Source organism: Mus musculus, chromosome 7, assembly GCF_000001635.26.
Source record: "Mus musculus strain C57BL/6J chromosome 7, GRCm38.p6 C57BL/6J".
In the NCBI taxonomy this organism is placed as follows: domain Eukaryota; kingdom Metazoa; phylum Chordata; class Mammalia; order Rodentia; family Muridae; genus Mus; species Mus musculus.
This window is the reverse complement of record NC_000073.6, coordinates 119,755,156-119,760,882: the sequence shown is the minus strand read 5'-3', so window position 1 is coordinate 119,760,882 and position 5,727 is coordinate 119,755,156.

The following is a 5,727-nucleotide window of genomic DNA, read 5'->3' as shown; positions in this document are numbered from 1 at the left end:
GAGGAGCGTGAATGTTTACATAACCCTGGCCTGTCTTACTTAACCTTCTTAACAGGTAATGTTATCTGTACACACAGCAGAGTTTTAGTAGGCTGGGAAGGCAGTGCGTGTGCTTTTACTAGGAGGGAAAGGCTTGCTGAAAAGCAACCGGAATCCGGGGCTTACACATGCCTCACTCAGCCCTTCAGAGGTGGAGGCAGTGTTTCTCAGCTTGCCAGTGATTCAGAGAAGTGTAACAAGCCATGGTGTCTTCTCTGACCCAGACCTCACCGCTCGGCCTTCCTGCTCTGCTGTAGTCACAGCAGCCCCGCTGCTTGCCTAAGACACAGGCGTGTTCCAGCCTAGAGATCCTTGAGCTCCCGGCCTGTAACTCTTCCCACGGCCAAAGCCTCATTTGGTGAGATATCCTATCCCAGGCCTTTCTTCCCAACCTAGAAATCTTCATTGATTTTTTTCCTGCTTTTAACTTTTTTAAAAAAATTTTTTTTTCATTTCTGAACACCGACTTTGAAAATAAGAACTTTGCTTTATTTACTGATGGATCCTCAGTGTAGATATTAACTAGTAACAAATGTTAGCCATCTAGTAAATGTTTCATGTGATATGTGAACAGATGGCTCTTCCAATTGTATATGATAAAAATCCAACTCAAATTTAACTCAAATTCCAACTTAAATACTGGAATTAATAAGCTGGGCACGTTGGCCCATACTTTTAATCTCAGTGCTTGGGAGGCAGAGACAGGTGGATCTCTGAGAGTTTAGGGCTAGCCTGGTGTACACAGTGAGTTCTAGGACAGCAATGGCTTTCATAGATAAGAGCCTGTCACACAAGCAAGCAAGCAAGCAAACAAAAAATGAATTGGTCCCCTTTTAAAAATTGATCTTTTACAAATTTGATTTCTGGAAATTTACTATGTAAATAGTCACACTGTGTGTGAAGAGTGAGTTTTATTTCATCCTTTCAGATCTTTATGCTGTTTTTCTTTGCTCTGCTCCACTCCGCTCTGCTCTGCATTGCTTTGCTTTGCTTTGCTTTGCTTTGCTCTGCTCCGCTCCGCTCCGCTCCGCTCCGCTCTGCATTGCTTTGCTTTGCTCTGCTCTGCTCCGCTCCGCTCCGCTCTGCATTGCTTTGCTTTGCTTTGCTTTGCTTTGCTCTGCTCTGCTCCGCTCCGCTCCGCTCTGCATTGCTTTGCTTTGCTTTGCTTTGCTTTGCTTTGCTTTGCTTTGCTTTGCTTTGCTTTGCTTTGCTTTGCTTTGCTTTGCTTTGCTCTGCTCCGCTCCGCTCTGCATTGCTTTGCTTTGCTTTGCTTTGCTTTGCTTTGCTTTGCTTTGCTCTGCTCTGCTCCGCTCCGCTCTGCTCTGCATTGCTTTGCTTTGCTTTGCTTTGCTCTGCTCTGCTCCGCTCTGCTCTGCATTGCTTTGCTTTGCTTTGCTCTGCTCTGCTCCGCTCCGCTCCGCTCTGCATTGCTTTGCTTTGCTTTGCTTTGTTGCCTTATTTCTCTGGCTGGCATCCACACTGGAGCAGTGAAGTGGAGTTCTTGGTCCCTTCCTAAAGTAGGATGCACTGAGGCTTCCACAGTGAGTTCTACTGCCAGCTGTGGGTTTTGTTATTGATGGTCTTTGTAGGTGAAATCTATGGAGTTTGATTTTTGTTTGTTTATATGTTTTTTTGTCAAAATAGCGCTTTTTTTTTTTTAACCACATTATCCTCACTACTCAGCTTTCTCTCTTCTCCTGATATGTTGGTCCACAGCAACCCTTAATGTTTCCTTTTCTTTTTCTTCTTTTCTGTTTTCAGTGCATTCCAACTGCAGTCTTTCCTCCCTCCACTCCTCCTAGTAACCTCCCCAACTCCCCTCTTCCCCAGTTACACTGCTCTCTTTTTCACTTCAGAAAAGTGCAGGCCAGCTGGGCAATGTTGGCGCACGCCTTTAATCCCAGCACTTGGGAGGCAGAGGCAGATGGATTTCTGAGTTCGAGGCCAGCCTGGTCTACAAAGCGAGTTCCAGAACAGCCAGGGCTATACAGAGAAACCCTATCTCAAAAACAAAAACAAAAAACAAACAAACAAAAACAGAAACGTGCAGGCCTCCCAGTGATATCAACAGAACACAGCCTAACAAGATGCAAGAAGATCAGGCACACACCTCATATCAAATCTAAGCGAGGCAACCCAGTAGAGGAAAAGGGTTCTAATAGCAGGCAAAAGAGTCAGAGACACCCCTACTTCCATTGTTAGGAGCCCCACAAGAACACCAAGCTACACAACCATAACATAGATGCAGAGGACCATCGAAAACCCATGCAGGTTACATGGCAGCTGCTCCAGACTCTGTGGACCCTGTGTGGTCCTGCTTAGTTGGTTCAGTGGGCCATGTTCCTCTGGTATCCTCAACCCCTCTGCCTCCTACAATTCTTCCTACTCCTCTTCTTCAGGGTTTTCCCATCTCCAAGAGGAGGGACTGGATGGAGATCTCCCATTCGGGCTCTTTCTCTGCCTACTGTGTCTGTGGGTCTCTGCGTCTGCTCTTGTCAGCTGCCAACAGAAGCCTCTCTGATGATGACTGTGCTAGGCACCAATCTATGAGGAAAACAGAATACCATTAGGAATTATTTATTTAGATAAAAAATGATTTTTAAAATTTGTTATTTTTTAAATTTTTTCTTTTCTATTAGATATTTTCTTTACATTTCAAATGTTATCCTTTTTCCTTGTTTCTCCTCTGAAAACCCCCAATCCCCTCTCCCCTCCCCCTGCTCACCAACCCTCCCACTCCTGCTTTCTGGCCCTGGTATTCTCCTACACTGGGGCATAGAGCCTTCACAGGACCAGGGGCTCTCCTCCCATTGATGACCCACAAGGCCATCCTCTGCTACATATGGAGCTGGAGCCATGAGTCCCTCCATGTGTACTCTTTGGTTAGTGGTTTAGTCCCTGGGAGCTCTAGGGGTACTGGTTAGTTCATATTGTTGTTCCTCCTAGGGGGCTGCAAAACCCTTCAACTCCTTGGGTCCTTTCTCTAGTTCCTCCATTGGGGACCCTGTGCTCAGTCCAATGGTTGGCTGTGAGCCTATACCTCTGTGTTAGTCAGGCGCTGATAGAGCCCCCAGAGACAGCTATGGCAGGCTTCTGTCAGCAAGTACTTATTGGCATCAACAATAGTGTCTGGGTTTGGTGACTGTATATGGGATGGATCCCTAGGTGGGACAGTCTCTGGAAGGTCATTCCTTCAGTCTCTGCTCCACACTTTGTCTCTGTATTTCCTTCTGTGGGTATTTTGTTCTCCCTTCTAAGAAGGACCGAAGTATCCATACTTTGGTCTTCCTTCTTCTTGAGTTTCATGTGGTTTGTAAATTGTATCTTGGGTATTCCAAGCTTCTGAGCTAATATCCACTTATCAGTGAGTGCATACCATGTGTGTTCTTTTGTGATTATGTTACCTCACTCAAGATGATATTTTCTAGTCCCATCCATTTGCCTATGAAGTTCATGAATTCATTGTTTTTTGGGGTTTTTTGTTGTTGTTGTTGTTGTTGGTGGTTTGGTTTGGTTTGGTTTTTGGTTTTTTGAGACAGGGTTTCTCTATATAGCTCTGGCTGTCCTGGAACTCACTTTGTAGACCAGGCTGGCCTCGAACTCAGAAATCAGCCTGCCTCTGCCTCCCAAGTGCTGGGATTAAAGGCGTGCGCCACCATGCCCGGCTGAATTCATTGTTTTTAATAGCTGAGTAGTACTCCATTGTGTAAATGTACCACATTTTCTGTATCTGTTCAACATCCGTTCAGATGTTGAAGGACATCTGGATTCTTTCTAGTGTCTGGCTATTATAAATAAGGCTGCTATGAGCATAGTGAAGCATGTGTCCTTATTAAATGATTTTCTATCCTAGGTCCCTGGGCTATCCAGGCTCCTGTTGGGCAGTATTGGGCATGGGCTCCCTCTTGTGACTCTGTCAAATTAGATCAGTCATTGGCTGGCCACTCCTGTGAGTTCTGTGCCTCTATTGCCCCAGCATTTCTTGCAGGCAGGACAGATTGTAGGTTGAAGGTTTGGTGGCTGGGTTGATATTCCAGTCCCACCAGTGGTAGCCTTCCTCTTTACAGAGGGTGGTCGGTTCAGACTTTATATCCTCTATTACTAGTAGTTCTCGTTGGGAGTTTCTACTACACCAGATTTCTGCAAAGCTCACCCCCAATGCTCTCCAATTCCAGTCATCTCCCCCTACGACCTGATAACTCCTATTCCAATCCCCATCCACAGAGTCTATTCTATTTCCCCTTCTCAGGGAAATCCATGCATAATCATTAGAGCCCTCCTTGTTATTTAACCTCTCTGGGTCTGTGGATAGCATGATGAACCTTTACTTAATAGCTAATATCCACTTATAAGTGAATACATATCATGGTTATCTTTCTCAGTCTGGATTGCCTATCAGGATGCCTTTTTATTCTTTTGTTGTTGTTGTTGTTGTTGTTGTTTCATCCATTTACCTCATGATGTCATTTTTTTAACAGTTGAATTATATACTCCATTGTGTAAATGTACCACATTTTCTTTATCATTCTTGGGTTGAAGGACACCTAGGTTGTTCCCAGTTCCTGGCTACTATATATAAAGCTGCTATGACAATAGTTGAGCAAGTGTCTTTGTAGTAGGATGGAACATCTTTTGGGTCTTAAGGTAGATGGATTCCCAACTTTCTGAAAAACTGCCATATTAATTTTCAAAGTGGCTGTACGTGTTTGCACTCTCACCAGCAATGGAGGAGTGCTCCCTTTGCTCCACATTCCTGCCAGCATGAGCTGTTTTTGATCTTAGCCATGATGACAGGTGTAAGTAACATGGAATCTTATGGTGGTTTGAAAAGGTATGGCCCCTTAGACTCATGTATTTACATGTTTAGCCCATAGGGAGTGGCTCTATTAGGAAATATGGCCTCCTTGAAGAAAGTTTGTCATTTTTTGGCAGGCTTTGAGGTCTTCTATGCTCAAGCTATGCCCAGGAAGGCACACAGTCTCCTGCTGACTGTAGATTAAAATATAGAACTCAGCTCCTTCTCCAGCACCATATCTGCTTGCTTGCTGCCATGCTTCCCACCATGATTATAAAGGACTAAACCTCTGAATCTGTAAGCCAGCCACAATTAAATGTCCTTTATGAGAGCTGCCTAGGTCATGGTGTCTCCTTTAGCAATAAAACCTTAACTAAGACAAATCTCAAAGTGATTTTGATTTGCATTTCCCTGATAGATAAGGATGTTGACTATTACCGTTTTTATTTACTACTTTATTTAGTCTTTAACTTAATTTTATTTATTTATTTTTTTGCTTACTCACTTTACATCCTGCTCACTACTCCCTCCCACAACCCTCCCCCCTTCTCCTCTGATCAGGTGGGGACCTCCATGGGTATCCCCCCACCCTGGTACTTCAAGTACCTGCTAGGCTAGGTGCTTCCTCTCTCATTCAAGTCAGAGAAGGCAGCCCAGCTAGAAGAGCCTATCCCATGTATAAGCAACAGCTTTTGGGGTAACTCCTGTGTTGAACATTAAATGTCTCAGCCATATAAGTTTCCTCTATTGAGAATTCTCTGTTTATATGTGTAGTTTAGGTTGTTCTCTTGAAACCCAGTTTTTAAAAATCTTTATATATTTTGGATACTAGACTTTATTGGCTGTATAGTTGGTAAAGAAAAATCCTTTCCCATTCCATAGGTTTCTGTTTT